Genomic DNA, 16,183 nt, shown 5'->3' with positions numbered 1-16,183 from the left:
TATGCGTTCTCAGAAGGTTTTTAATAAGAACAAGTTTGAGGAATTTGACCAGATGAGTCTTGAAGAATTTCACTAAGCGTTCTTTGTCTTAGGTTCCAGAGTTGTATAGATCGAAGATCCACACAATTGAGGAATCTTGAAGAAAAATGATGCTTAGAGAAACAAATCAAGAACAGATTACATGTGAGGTGTTTAGTGTGTGCAAAATTTGAGGAATAAACACCTTTGAAGATTTTGTAGAAGTCATTTGGATCAAAGAGGGAAGTAAAAGTAACTTTTAATTACCCTGATCGAAGAACACGACAAACTGAGGTGTGGAGAAGTGAAGCTCGTCAGTGCAGATCTTCCACGCCCTAACTTGGCGGAGGAAGACGGCTACGGCGGCGGCGGAGTGAAGATTTCCGCGGCCGGCGTGAGTACGGCGGCGACGAGGTCGAGGCAGTGAAGCTCTTCCTCACCGGCGACGATGATGTAGCGGCGGCGCTAGGGTTTGAGAAGCTTGAGCGGGAGAGAGGTCGAGCGGAGTAAAAGAAGTGAGGAAGGGGAGAGGGGGTATTTATAGCCACGGTGAAAAACGGTTCGCCCGAAGAAATTGGACGAACGTGCCCCTGACCCTTCTCATCCGCATGACATGTGTCACCCACGTACTGAGAAGTGGAGATCGTGTTAGATCGTGGGTGAATAGATAAGTATATCGTGGGAAGCGGAACGGTTTGAGCGGCAAAGCCGAAAATTTTGGATAAGATAAGTTAAAAGTTTCGTTCGCAAATTCTTCAGCTGACAATGACACAGTGAAGATTTTGAACGAGTTTCAAATAGAACGCACATGAAGAATTTGTGAATAGATTGGGTTGAGTATAGCATAGAGGGGGAAGGGTCCGATCACATTCACTTAGCAGAAAAAAGCAACTTGAACTCATATATATATATATATATATATATATATATATATATATATATATATATATATATATATATAGCCAATGAAGAAAAATGACGGAAACAGTGAAGATTTTGTAAAGTTGAAGAATATGAACAACTGAGGAATTTCAAAACTGAGGAAAAACTCAAATTGAAGATTTTCAACTTTTGTGGTGGCGTGACCCACCGTATAAGAATGATGATTTCAGACACCGCGTACAATTGTCATAGGGTTCTGAGAATCAAATTCTTCATTAATTTCTTCACACTTAGAGTGTTATTCTTCATTGATTGAAGAAAAACGTTTCTTCATGTGTTGCACATCTAAGTCATCAATTTTGCATAAGTGTTAGGATGAGTGTCCTTTTCAAAGAACATTCGAAGATTCTAAGATATTTAGCTCACATCGCAACTTGCTAAATCTCTTCTCATCCAAGGGCTTTGTGAAGATATTGGCTAGCTGTTCTTCAGTCTTCACATGCTCAATAGAAATGTCGCCCTTCAACACATGATCGCGAAGAAAATGATGACGAATCTGAATGTGCTTTGTCTTCGAGTGCTGAACTGGGTTGTGAGCAATCTTGATGGCACTCTCATTGTCACAGAAGAGAGGCACATTATTCACGTTGACGCCGTAGTCCTGGAGAGTTTGCTTCATCCACAGCAATTGAGCACAGCAAGAACCAGCAGCAATGTACTCAGCTTCAGCAGTAGACAGTGATACGCAGTTCTACTTCTTCGAGGACCAACAGACCAAAGATCGTCCGAGGAAATGACATGTACCAGATATTGACTTGCGGTCCACACGATCACCAGCATAGTGAGAGTCAGAATATCCAACGAGATCAAAAGCCGAGCCCTTGGGGTACCATAATCCTAGTGTTGGTGTGTGAGCTAGATATCGAAGAATATGCTTCACAGCCTTATGGTGTGATTCCTTCGGTGTAGCTTGAAATCGGGCACACATGCAAACACTAAGCATAGTATCTGGCCTAGATGCACATAAATACAATAAAGAACCAATCATGGAGCGGTATATCTTTTGATTTAAGTCAATACCATTTTCATCAGTGCACAGATGGCCATTTGTGGGCATAGGATTTTTGACGCCTTTGCAATCTTGCATGCAGAATTTCCTCAGTACATCCTTGAGGTATTTCTCCTGAGATATGAATATGCAATTTCTCTGTTGACGAATTTGAAGACCTAAGAAGAATTTCAACTCTCCCATCATAGACATTTGATATTCTTCACTCATCATATAGGCAAATTCATCACTATAACGTTGGTCAGTACAACCAAAGATGATATCATCAACATATATTTGGCATACAAACAATTCATCATCATATGATTTAGTGAAAAGAGTAGCGTCGAGTGAACCGGGTTTGAAGCCTTTCTTCCTGAGGAATTCCTTCAAAGTATCATACCACGCCCGAGGGGCCTGCTTAAGGCCATAGAGGGCCTTATTTAGTCTGAAGACTTTGTCAGGATGCTTAGGATCTTCAAAACCTGGGGGTTGAGCAACATATACTTCTTCCTCAAGCTTACCATTGAGGAATGCACTTTTCACATCCATTTGATATAAGGTGATATCATGATGGTTAGCATAAGCAAGTAATATGCGAATAGCTTCAAGTCTAGCAACAGGTGCAAAAGTTTCATCGAAATCAATTCCTTCAACCTGTGTGTAGCCTTGAGCTACTAGCCGTGCCTTATTCCTCACCACAAGGCCATTTTCATCTTGCTTGTTGCGGTAGATCCATTTTGTGCCAATGATATTGTGTTTGCGAGGATCTGGACGATTGACCAGTTCCCAAACGTTGTTGAGCTCGAACTGATGTAATTCTTCTTGCATGGCCTGAATCCACTCAGGCTCCAGAAATGCTTCATCTACCTTAGTGGGCTCTGAGATAGAGACAAAAGCATAGTGCCCACAAAAGTTAGATAAATGTGAAGCTTTTGAGCGTGTGAGAGGACCTGGTGCTTCAATGTCATCGATGATCTTCTCAACTTGCACTTCTTTTGCAATGCGAGGATGAGTAGGTTGTCGTCGAGGAATTTGATCAGCATTTTCTTCAGCACCATTTTCTTCAGCAATTTCTTCAGGTGCATTGGCTCGACGTTCTTCATGTTCTGGAATGAATTCTTCAGCAGATTCTTCGGTAGGAATGACATCCTCAGTAGCCTTGAACTTGATAGTTTCCTCAGGTGCTGGTTCATCTATCACAGAGGGTAGGTGCTCTCTTTGCGAGCCATTAGTCTCATCGAACCGCACATCTACAGTTTCAGCAACCTTGTGAAGAACAGTGTTGAAGACTCTGTAGGTGTGCGAGTCCTTTCCGTAACCAAGCATAAAACCTTCATTTGCTTTCGGTGCAAATTTAGCATTGTGATGAGGATCTCTAATCCAACATTTAGCACCGAAGACTTTGAAATAACTCACATTGGGTTTCTTGTCAGTGAGGAGTTCATAGGCAGTCTTATTGAAGAATTTGTGACGATATACCCTGTTGATGATGTGGCACGCAGTATAAATAGCCTCAATCCAGAAGTGACGAGGCGTCTTGTACTCATCAAGCATATTGCGAGCCATCTCAAGAAGAGTTATGTTCTTGCGCTCCACGACGCCATTTTGCTGAGGTGTGTAAGGAGCAGATAACTCATGAGTAATACCAAGTTCATCAAGATAGTCATCAAGACCAGAATTCTTGAACTCAGTTCCATTGTCAATTCTGATGTGCTTGATCTTCACACCAAAGTTGGTTGAAGCCCTCGAGGAAAATCGTTCTTCACACCAAAGTTGGTTGAAGCCCTCGAGGAAAATCGTTTGAAGACTTCCTGCACTTCATGTTTGTAAGTAACAATGTGTACCTAAGTGTAACGAGAGTAATCATCAACAGTAACAAGCCCATAGAGAGATGCGTCATTTGTGACAGCTGAGTAATGGTTAGGACCAAAGAGGTCCATGTGAAGCAATTCGAATGGTCGAGTAGTGGTCATGATAGTCTTCGCTGGATGCTTAGCCTTGGTCATTTTTTCAGCTTCACAAGCTCCACACAAGTGATCCTTGAGGAATTTGACATTCTCAATGCCAATGACATGCTTCTTCTTCGCAAGCGTGTGCAAATTCCTCATGCCTGCATGACCAAGTCGTCGATGCCATAGCCATCCTTCTGAAGCTTTTGCAAGTAGGCACACGGCTGGTTGCGGTCCTGTAGAGAAATCAACAATATACAAGTCTCCTCCCTAAAGCCTTCGAAGACTTTGGAATTGTCAGCTTCCAAAACCACAACACAACGATACTTGCCAAAGACAACTACCATATCAAGATCACAAAGCATTGAGATAGACATAAGATTGTATCCTAAGGACTCGACAAGCATGACTTTGTCCATGTGTTGATCCTTTGTGATCGCAACCTTTCCTAGACCCAATACCTGACTTTTGCCTTTGTCAGCGAAGATGATATGCTTCAGATGCGATGGTGATAATGGAGCATCAATCAATAGATTCTTGTCACCAGTCATGTGATTTGTACATCCACTATCGAGGACCCACTCAGTGGCTTTGGGTTGATCATCCTGCAGATGAATTAGTGTAGCTTACGAACTTCATATACTTCATCAGTGAAGAATATGACATCAATTCATCAGATCAATTTCATCAAGCAATGGAACAGATAAAGAAGTATGAGGACGTGAGAAATGAAAGTTCATTTCTTCATGGTTAGCGTGCGCCCTTTCAGGCATACTTCAGGTCTCCAGCAAATTCTTCAGACGTCTAAGTACGTCTGGAGACCTGACCCTGCAGAAGAGATTAGTTCTTTTTCTTCACCACCCACATCTGAAGGGGTGGCAAAGAGTTCATCACTCTGCGAGCTCCATATGAGAAAGGTAGCATAGCAACCAATCCATTTTGTTTCACATAAGAAAAGATAGGGTAAGCATATGAATAAGCAGAGAAATTCTTCGAGGAATTTTGAACATAATGATTAGAAGAATAATGCTCATATTCATAGCCCTTGGCTCTTCCCTGCGAAACAGAGTTGTTAGCACGATGATGTTCATATGAGGACTTTGATCCTCTTGAGGAATTTGATCCATGTGAGGAATTTGGTCCGTATGAGGACTTGGATCCATATGAAGAATTTGATCCATATGAAGAATTTGATCTGGGGTTCATATTCTTCACAGGTGGTGTCATGACGACATTCACCTGAAGACTTTCAAGGCACCTTTTGGGAACCCAGATTTTCTTCATAGGGGAACCGTTCCTTCAGTAAGTGCCAACATATCTAGCAAATACTTCACCATTATGATTTTTGAACAGTTTATAGTTGGAGTCAAATGACTCATCAGAAGAAGAGGAGATTCACATGTAAAGCCAGATAAATTAGATGGATCAACTAGAGGTCCCTTTGCAGCAACCCATGTGGTTTTGGGGTACTGCTCAGGCTTCCAATATGAACCATCAGCATTGAGTTTCCTCTCAAAGGCAATACCCTCTTTCCTAGGGTTCCTGTTGAGGATCTGCTTTTTAAGCACATCACAAAGAGTTTGATGCCCTTTGAGGCTTTTGTACATGCCTGTCATGTACAATTCCTTCAGCCCTGCATCGTCAGTGAGACTAGCAATGTCCTCAGATGAGGAATTAATGATAGCAGAGACAGTTGAGGAATTTGTAGCAGTAGAAGCATTTGAACATTCAGGTGAAGAATTAGCAGATTCACGTTCAATGCATTTCAAACATGGAGGAACAAATTCTTCCTGAGCAGCGCTGATTTGTTGAGCAAGTAATGAATCGCGCTCCTTCTGAAGATCTTCATAACTCACTCTTAGCTTTTCAAGATCTTGCTTTCTTTGAAGAAATTCATAAGAAAGCTTCTCATGATCAGACAAAAGAGTGTTATGTTGATCTTGAAGGGTGTCATACTTAATATGAAGTCTCTGAAGACTTTCAGCCAAAGCTTTTGACTGGTCCATTTCTTCACCCAACATATCATCGCTCTTACTAAGCATGTTTTGAACCTTTTCCAAAGCTCTTTGTTGCTTACCAGAAGGGAAACAAGTTTGACATAACTTGGTCCTAATTCATCATCAGATTCATCATCACTAGATTCGGACAGATAGCCTTCAGTTACCTTTTCACCATCTGCCATAAGGCATGGTGAGGAGGACGATGATTCTGGTTCAAATGTCATTGATTTGAGAGATTCCTTGAAGTCCTCAAACCAAGGATCATGACGGGTTCGATGACCTTCATAGACATCAGAGAGACGGTCCCAGATAAGCTTCGCCTGATCGAGATGCATGACGTTCCTGAACTAATTTTGAGACAGACAGGAGTAGATGACGCTCTTTGTCGTGAGGTTGAGAAGAGTGAACTTGCGAATGTCATCAGCTTCCGCCGTCTTGCACAGATCGGTAAGACCAATCTCAGTGACAGTCCACAGTTCGCTGTTCATCGCCATGAGGCGCTTTTTCATCATGGCCTTCCACTTGGGATAATCATGACCGTCAAAGATGGGACATGTCACTTTCTTCATACCTGCGGTCGACATAACTAAAACTCCAGGCGGTTAAACCAAAATCACACAGAACAAGGGAGTACCTTGCTCTGATACCAATTGAAAGTGCGTTATATCGACTAGAGGGGGGTGAATAGGCGATTTTTAGAAATTCTTCACTGAGGAATTTGTGGGTGAGGAAATTCCTTAGCGAAGAACTACTGGCAGCGGAATAAGTACTCAAAAGTATGCATAGCAGAACACAAGGATAGTCATCATGATGAAATGAAAACTAGCACAGAGTACAGAAAGCGTAAACACGGGATAACACAGGATGAAGACAAACAGATTGAAGAAATTGAACTGAGGAAATTGAGAAAGTCTTCAGTCAAAGTCTTCAAACACAGATATAAACAAGCATACAACACAGTAATGAGGAAATGAAAGAGTTGAGGAATAGAACCAGTAAGCTTGGTGAAGACAATGATTTGGTAGACCAGTTCCAACTGCTGTCTCAGTTGTACGTCTGGTTGGAGCGGCTAGGTATTTAAACCTGAGGACACCCAGTCTCGGACACACAGTCCTCACTGTATTCTCCTTGAACTAAGGTCACACAGACCTCGTCCAATCACTCGTGGTAAGTCTTCAGGTGACTTCCAAACCTTCACAAACTTGGTCACTCGGCGATCCACAATTTCCTCTTGAATGCTCTAGACCATGACGCCTAACCGTCTGGAAGAAGCACAGTCTTCAAAGGTAACAAGCATCAGATCCACGCAGGATCAATCTCTTTAGTGATGCTCAATCACTTTGGGTTTGTAGGTGTTTGGGTTTGGGGTTTTCCTCACTTGATGATTTTCACTCAAATTCCTCGGAGGATGGGATGCTCTCAATTGACAAGTGTCAGTTTCTCTCTGAGCAGCCAACCAGCTAGTGGTTGTAGGGGCGGCTATTTATAGCCTAGGGAGCAGCCCGACATGATAAGACATAAATGCCCTTCAATGATATGACCGTTAGGTGGGTAGATATTTTGGAACAGCTAGCGCATAGCACAACAACAGTCGGAAATTTGAGTATCAAATACCTCAGGGCTATCATGTTCCTCACTGTGTAGGTAATCCGCACTGACGAATTCCTAACTCCTCGGTCAGAACAAATTCCTCAGAGACCAGAAGAACTTTGTCTCTGTCACTGAAGAATATGACTGAACTGTATGAGATTTCCTATGGCTTCACTCGAAAGGATTGGTAGGTGTAGGATTTTGAGTTGAGCATCACATGGAAATTTTTCCTTAGTATTTCCTCGACCCCCTTTAATAGTACGGTGTTTCCTATGACTCAAGAAAGAGAAAATGAAAACTACGAAAACAAAAGTCTTCACGCTTCATATTCCTCAAATGAATACTAAGTCTTCAAGGTCACACCAATTTCTTCACTTTCAAAGTCTTCAGAAAGTCTTCAGACTTCCAAAGTCTTCAGTCGAAGAACTTCATTTTTAGGGGTCGACTTTCTCTGTAAATATCAAACTCCTCATAGACTTATAGACCTGTGTACACTCATAAACTCATTAGTCCCTTAACCTATAAGCCTTCAATACACCAAAATCACTAAGGGGCACTAGATGCACTTACATACTCTCTATGTGTTACTTTGCCAGCATATTCCATGTGCTGACCCGTTTCCAGGCTGCAACGTATCATGTTGCAGACTTTTCAGACGACGAGTAAGGAGCCTTAGGTCGTGGTCTTATACTCAGTGATGTCGTTAGAGTTGATGGACTCACTTTATCTTCCAAGCCTTCCGCTGTTATCGTTTTAGATGGCCTTAAGCCATATTTATTGTAATAAGTTCTCTCTTGAGACAATTCGATGTAATAAGTGTGTGGTTGCTACTCTGTTATAAATCCTTCAAGTACTGTGTGTGTCAGCATTACCGATCCAGGGATGACACTGATGCACAGAGACTAGACTGTTTGAGGTCTGGTCGCTACAAAGATGGTATCAGAGCACACGCTGACTGTAGGACACGACCACTAAGCTAAAGCCCTAGATCACTACTCTCTTCTCATTTCTGACTCCTCTCCTTTCTTCCACTCTTTTAGGATGGCGGATGCAAGGAATAAGTTCGCGCAACCGGATGAGGATACACCTTTTGGACGACACTTGAAGGAAGTTACTAAGTACCTGAACATCGGAATACCAAGCTTCACCGGGACCTACAACGCCACACTACCAGAAGAGGAGCGCTGGATGATTCAAGTTCAAATTCCAGGAAGGACGTTCATGCCAGTCACTAAGCCCATAGAGTTTTCTTTTGATGCACCAACCTGGAGTCTAGGAAAGAGTATGGCAGTTCACATTACCATGGGACACATTGGAGAAGTGTATCACAAGAATATTAGGGATACTGTCTATCAGATTTGTGGGCGCCGAGACGAGCAATGGGAGATGATCAGCACCAGGAAGGATAGATTTATTGCAGCTTTCATTCAGGAGTTAAACCAGCACATTCGTCGCCAGGAGAACCAGATGTGCGCAGACATGATAGATCTGAAGAAGGCAAAGACTAGGATCACGGAACTGGAGGAAGAACTCAAGGCTACACGCGAGGATTATATGGAGGAAATTGTCGCACTAGTGGAGAAGAATGATGACCTGATAAAGAAGATCGGAGTATTCATGGGAGACCCATCGCCAGGAGGAGATGACGACGATTCTACTTGCCCGGAGAACTACATCATCATCGACGACACCGACTCGGACCCCAGTGATGATGATTGGGAGGATGAAGCCAGAGCAGATATCATGGAGTCTTCGACCGATCAATTTTTCTAGTAGACCACCAAAGTAGTAGTAGTATTCCACCATGTATATAGTATAGTCCAAGAACTTTGTAACGATAGTTAGATCGATTGTATGCCTTGTTTGAATTGATTGGAGTGATATGATTGTGTTTGTCTCGTGTGCATATGGGTAGTGTTTTCCCTCTAGACCTCATTCTATCCTATTTTCTCATCTTTTCTAAACCCATCAGATGCCCCCGAGACGCGACACCGGATTTGTTTTCCACCGGAGATCACTCAGTTGATTCAGCAGCAGAATGCCCTGATGCAAGCGCTAGTTCAGAACCAGGGGAACAACAACAACAACAACAACCCACCACCACCCCCACCTGTTGATCACTTAGCCCGTTTTCTTAGGCTAAATCCGCCGGTGTTTTCCAGCAGCACCGAGTCGATTGTTGCAGATGATTGGCTCCGCAAGGTTGGAAGGGAGCTGACCACTTCAGGATGCACAGATGCGGAGAGAGTGCATTTTGCCGCACATCAGCTTGATGGACCCGCAGCATCATGGTGGGAGAATTACACAGTCACTCACCCCATTGACACCGTCACATGGGACCAGTTTCAGCAAGCTTTCCGTATTGCCCATGTTTCAGCAGGAGCTATGGCCATGAAGAAGCGTGAGTTTCGCAACTTACGCCAAGGAGGACGTACCGTTGGCCGATACATGGAGGATTTTAGTAAGTTAGCACGTTATGCCCCAGATGACGTTGCTACGGATGCAGCTAAGCAGGAGAAGTTTCTGGAAGGACTGAATGATGAGCTGAGCATGCAGTTGATGGTGGCAACTTTTAACAACTACCAGGAGTTGGTAGACAGAGCTCTCATGATTGAAGGGAAGCAGCAGCAGATTGAGAGGCGTAAGAGGAAGTATGGACAAGGAAAGTACAGTGCATGAGCTCATCAAAAGCCTCGTTTTACCCCGAACTCGGGAGGACACCTTCAGCATAACCATGGAGGCCACACTCATAATGGAGGAAGTTCGCACAATCATGGTGGCCCCAAGAATGGCAATGGGAATGGAGGAAGCAATGGACAGAACCGTACCAACCCATCAACCCCAGCCAAGAAGGATCTAAGCCACGTGACGTGCTACAAATGCCATAAGACCGGACATTACGCCAATGAATGTCCTGAAACCAAGAATGGGAATGGCAATGGAAGCTCTGGGAAGAAGCCCAACCCTTTCACCAGGGGACAAGTGAACCACGTTAACGTGGAGGAGGTTGAAGCCCAACTAGATGCAGTAATAGGCAAGTTTTTGGTTAAGTCATTTACTGCAGTCGTACTTTTTGATACTGGTGCATCGCATTCATACATATCAAGGGGATTCGTGGATAAGTTTAAACTGCCAACCCAAGCCCTTAGGTCGCCCATGTTAGTAACCTCGCCAGGAGCAGAGTATATGGCTAGCCTATGGTGTGATCGGTTACTGTTAAGGATTGGTAACTACTCGTTCCCCTCAGACCTAATAGTATTGGAGTCACAAGGATTGGATGTGATATTAGGCATGGATTGGCTATCGATGTATGGAGGAAACATCGATTGCGCCAGTAAGACGATCTTACTTACTACCCCAGAAGGAAGAAGGATTAAGTATGTATCCCGGCATGTGCCGAAGAGGACTCAAGTGAATTCCTTATCAGGAGTTGTACAGGAGGAAGTGCCAGTGGTGAAGGATTTCCCTGACGTATTTCCAGAGGAGTTGCCAGGCATGCCACCGGATAGAGACATTGAGTTTTTGATTGACCTTTTGCCAGGCACAGGGCCGATATCTATTAGATCGTAGAGGATGCCCGCTAAGGATTTGGAAGAAATTAAGAAGCAGATTAAGGAGTTACTAGATAAAGGATATATTCGCCCAAGTTCGTCACCTTGGGGATCACCAGTACTTCTAGTGGAGAAGAAAGATGGATCGTTGAGGATGGTTGTTGATTATCGTCGATTGAATGAAGTAACAATCAAGAACAAGTACCCACTGCCGATGATCAATGATCTGTTTGACCGACTACAAGGAGCTAAAGTATTTTCCAAGATTGATTTGTGATCAGGATACCACCAGTTGAAGATTCGAGAGCAGGATATACCCAAGACAGCTTTTACCACAAGGTATGGGCTATATGAGTACACCGTTATGTCTTTTGGCCTGACTAACGCACCTGCCTATTTCATGAACATGATGAACAAAGTGTTTATGGAGTTTTTGGATAAGTTCATCGTAGTGTTCATTGATGATATTCTGGTCTATTCGAAGAATGAAGAAGAGCATAAGGAGCATTTGCGTTTGGTACTTGGAAAGCTAAGAGAACATCAGTTATATGCCAAGTTCAGCAAGTGCGAGTTTTGGTTAAAGGAAGTTGGATTCCTTGGACATGTTATATCCGGAGAAGGAATAGCAGTAGATCCCACCAAGGTTAACACTGTGACTAATTGGGAAGCACCCACGTCAGTTGGAGAAATCCGGAGTTTTCTTGGACTCGCAGGATACTACCGGAGATTTATTGAGAATTTCTCGAAGATTGCAAAACCTATGACCGAGTTGTTGAAGAAGGACACCAAGTTCAATTGGACGGAGGAATGTGAGGCTAGTTTCCAGGAGTTGAAGAAGCGTTTAGTTATAGCGCCAGTGTTGATTCTGCCAGATCAACGCAAGGATTATGAAGTTTATTGCGACGCTTCTCGTCGAGGACTTGGAGCAGTGCTAATGCAGGAGGGAAGAGTTGTTTCGTATGCCTCACGATAGCTTAAACTCGATGAGTTGAATTATGCTACGCATGATTTGGAGTTAGCAGCCGTAGTGCATGCGTTGAAGACATGGAGACATTTTCTCATCGGAAACCATTGTGAGGTGTACACGGATCACAAGAGTTTGAAGTAAATTTTCACGCAGAAGGAGTTGAATCTCAGGCAAAGGAGATGGTTGCAGCTCATCAAGGATTATGATATGAGATTGCATCATCACCCAGGGAAGGCTAACGTAGTAGCTGATGCATTGAGCCGCAAGAGCCATGTCAACACACTCATGACCGGAGAGTTACCCAAGGAGTTAGCCGAGGATCTTCGTGAACTATGTTTGGAAATAGTTCCAAGAGGCTATGTAGCAGCATTGGAGATTCAGTCTACTTTGATGGATAAGATCAGAGAAGCTCAGAAGACAGACAAGGAAATTGCCGAGATAAAGGAAAGGATGAGCAAAGGAAAAGCCAAGGGATTTCGTGAGGATGAGCACGATACCTTATGGTTTGAGGACCGCGTTTATGTGCCCAATGATCTAGAGATCAGGAAGTTGATTCTGCAAGAGGCCCATGATTCACCATATTTGATTCACCCAGGAAATACCAAGATGTATCTGGATTTGAAGGACAGTTTCTTGTGGAGCGGAATGAAGAAGGATATTGCGGAGTATGTAGCAGTTTGTGATGTATGCCAGAGAGTGAAGGCAGAGCATCAGAAGCCAGCAGGATTGCTACAACCATTGCCGATACCCGAATGAAAGTGGGATAAGCTAGGCATGGATTTTATCACGGGATTGCCCAGGACTCGTTCAGGCTGTAACGCCCATGATGCGGCTATATCTCCCACGTGTCGAGGCACGACTTAGAGGCATAACCACATAGTGGTTTTGTCGCAAGAAGGGTCATCTTCACACAATCCCATGTAATGAACAAGAATGGGATAAAGAGTTGGCTTACAATCGCCACTTCACACAATACATAAATATCATCATACATCATCCAAAATACAATCATATAGACCGGCTACGGCCAAAATCCAGATGAAAATAAGACAACCCCAAATGCTAGATTCCCGATCGTCCCAACTGGGCTCCACTACTGATCATCAGGAAAAGACACATAGTAACGACCACGTTCCTCGTCGAACTCCCACTTGAGATCGACGCCATCATCTGCACTGGCATCGTCGGCACCTGCAACTGGTTTTGGAAGTATCTGTGAGTCACGGGGACTCAGCAATCTCACACCCGCGAGATCAAGACTATTTAAGCTTATAGGACAAGGAGGGTGCAAGAGGTGAAGCTGCAGCGGCAAAAGCATATATGGTGGCTAACTTGCGCAAATGAGAGCGAGAAGAGAAGCAAAGGAACGGACGTCATCTAGCAATGACCAAGAAGAGGTCATGAACACCTACTTACGTCATACATAACACAGACCGTGTTCACTTCCCGGACTCCGCCGAGAAGAGACCATCACGGCTACACACGCACTTGGTGTATTTTAATTGGGTCAAGTGGCAAGTTATCTACAACCGGACATTAACAAATTCCCATCTGCCTCATAACCGCGGGCACGGCTTTCGAAAGATAATACCCTGCAGGGGTGTCCCAACTTAGCCCATCATAAGCTCTCACGGTCAACGAAGGATAAACCTTCTCCCGGAAAGACCCGATCAGTCTCGGAATCCCGGTTTACAAGACATCTCGACAATGGTAAAACAAGACCAGCAAAGCCGCCCGAATGTGCCGACAAATCCCGATAGGAGCTGCACATATCTCGTTCTCAGGGCACACCGGATTGTCCAAGCTTCCGATAGGCCAGCCCAGAGTTGCCCCTGGTGGCCACCGGCGACTGACAGTTTGGACCAATACTCAGAGGAGCACTGGCCCGGGGGTTTAAAATAAAGATGACCCTCGGGCTCTAGAAAACCCGGGGGAAAAAGGTATAGGTCGCAAATGGTAAAACCAAGGTTGGGCCTTGCTGGAGGAGTTTTATTCAAGGCGAACTGTCAAGGGGGTCCCATAAATCACCCGACCGCGTAAGGAACGCAAACTCAAGGAACATAATCCCGGTATAACAGTAACTAGGGCGGCAAGAGTGGAACAAAACACCAGGCATAAGGCCGAGCCTTCCACCCTTTACCAAATATATAGATGCATTTATTAAATAAGAGATATAGTGATATCCCAACATGTCCATGTTCCGACATGGAACAAACTTCAACTTCACCTGCAACTAGCAACGCTATAAGAGGGGCTGAGCAAAAGCGGTACATAGCCAAACAATGGTTTGCTAGGAAAGGATGGTTAGGGCTGACATGGCTAAAATGGGAGACATGATATAGCAAGTGATAGGTAGCGAGCATGGCAATAGAGCGAACAACTAGCATAGCAAAGATAGAAGTGATTTCGAGGGGTGGTCATCTTGCCTACAAGATTCTCAGAGTTGTCGAAAGCTTGATCCTCATAAGCGTACTCGACAGGTTCCTCGTTCACGAACTCGTCTCCCGGCTCTACCCAAGACAAGAACACAAACAAACGGAATCACAATCAACAACGAGAAATGCACAAGCAACATGATGCAAGACATGTATGATATGCAAGATGTGATATGTGATGCATATGCGTGCTCCGGAAGGAAAAAGATAAACATGGCAGTAACTTGGCAAACCAAGCATGCCACTGGAAAGATGAGATGATTTCGGTCGAAATCGATATAAAGATCACCGGAATCGGATGCACGGTTTGCAAATGACAAGCAAAACAAGAATGACACTAATCTGCGATAAACAGCAAGATAGCACTTAAAATGCAGCAACTAGCAATGTTACAGCACCCCAACATAGCAACAAAGCACATGGCAGTAATCTACAGGAGATTCTTGACAAAATATGAACACTGAGCTACAGCTAGTTCACAACATATCAAGCTCAAACAAGCATGGCAAAAGTGCAAAAGATTACAGGTTCACAGACTTGGTGAAAAACTGGACATGGCAGAAATCAGCATCAGGTAGCCATGTTCAGAGCACGAAATCACCATGATAAAGGAATTTAACATAGCAAAACAAGGAATGGTAGTGTTCTACTAAATGCACATGACAAACGTCCCTTACTGACCATAAGCCAAAAAGGACTAGAAGATATGATGGCAAGCATGTAAACATAGCAAGTTTCGTTATCAGGTTTCAGACTTAGCAGAAAACAGAGCATGGCAGAAACATTAATATGTAGGCCTGTTTGTGAGCTTGATGCACTCACTACAGAGCAATGCATGACAAACCAAGCATACTTACAGCAAGATGGCATGTTTATGAAGCTATCCATGGCAAGAACAATTGCATAGCATGTATGGATCAACTACAATAAGCTTGGCAAAAATGCATGTCATGTTAAGAATCTGCCAGAAATATTTTATAGCAAAAGTAGAGCCCGATTGAGTCATACTATGGTACTCCAAAATTTCAAACAATTGCAGGAATGCATCAATTACAACTATAGCTACAAAACATCCTTAATGAATATCTCCAAAATATGCATGGATCTCTCTGTAGCATCAAGTTTACATGGCAACAAAATTACAGCAAACAAGGACAGAGAAATCACCAAGTCCCTGAAATCAGAAATATTACGGGGCCTACTTTGCATGCTTGTGCTAGTCACCACAGAGATCATAAAAATACATGGACTATACCACTAAAAAGATGGCATGGCATACTTCGAAATACATGTAGAGCTCATGCTCAAATGATGCACAGAATAAATGATACAAAAATGACAAATCTCCAAGTTCTGATAAGAACCAGAGATTAACAGCAACTAGCCCTCTCCCAACGAAGATTTGGGAATCAAGATGACCTTTAATGAACATGGTGCAATTGAACAAAATGAAGAGCATCACGAGACGAACAATTTGACATATTATACGCGCGAATTGGAGCTACATGCACAAAGTTATCGCATCGGGAACAGGAGCATATACTAATAAGATTCCAGGACTTAGAAGAAAAAAAGGGGGACGAAGAAGTCAACGTGAACAGTACCACTCGATCGGATCTGGGCCGGAGCTCCTGGCCGGCGACGGGAAAGCCGGCGACGGGGAAGGAGGGAGAGGCGGCGCGGCGGTCCGGGGGAGGCGAGGCCGGCGGCGGGCGGAGGAGCGCCGGAGGAGGGGCGCCG

This window comes from Triticum aestivum, chromosome 1D (assembly GCF_018294505.1).
Source record: "Triticum aestivum cultivar Chinese Spring chromosome 1D, IWGSC CS RefSeq v2.1, whole genome shotgun sequence".
NCBI classification, from domain to species: domain Eukaryota; kingdom Viridiplantae; phylum Streptophyta; class Magnoliopsida; order Poales; family Poaceae; genus Triticum; species Triticum aestivum.
This window is presented reverse-complemented; position numbering follows the sequence as displayed.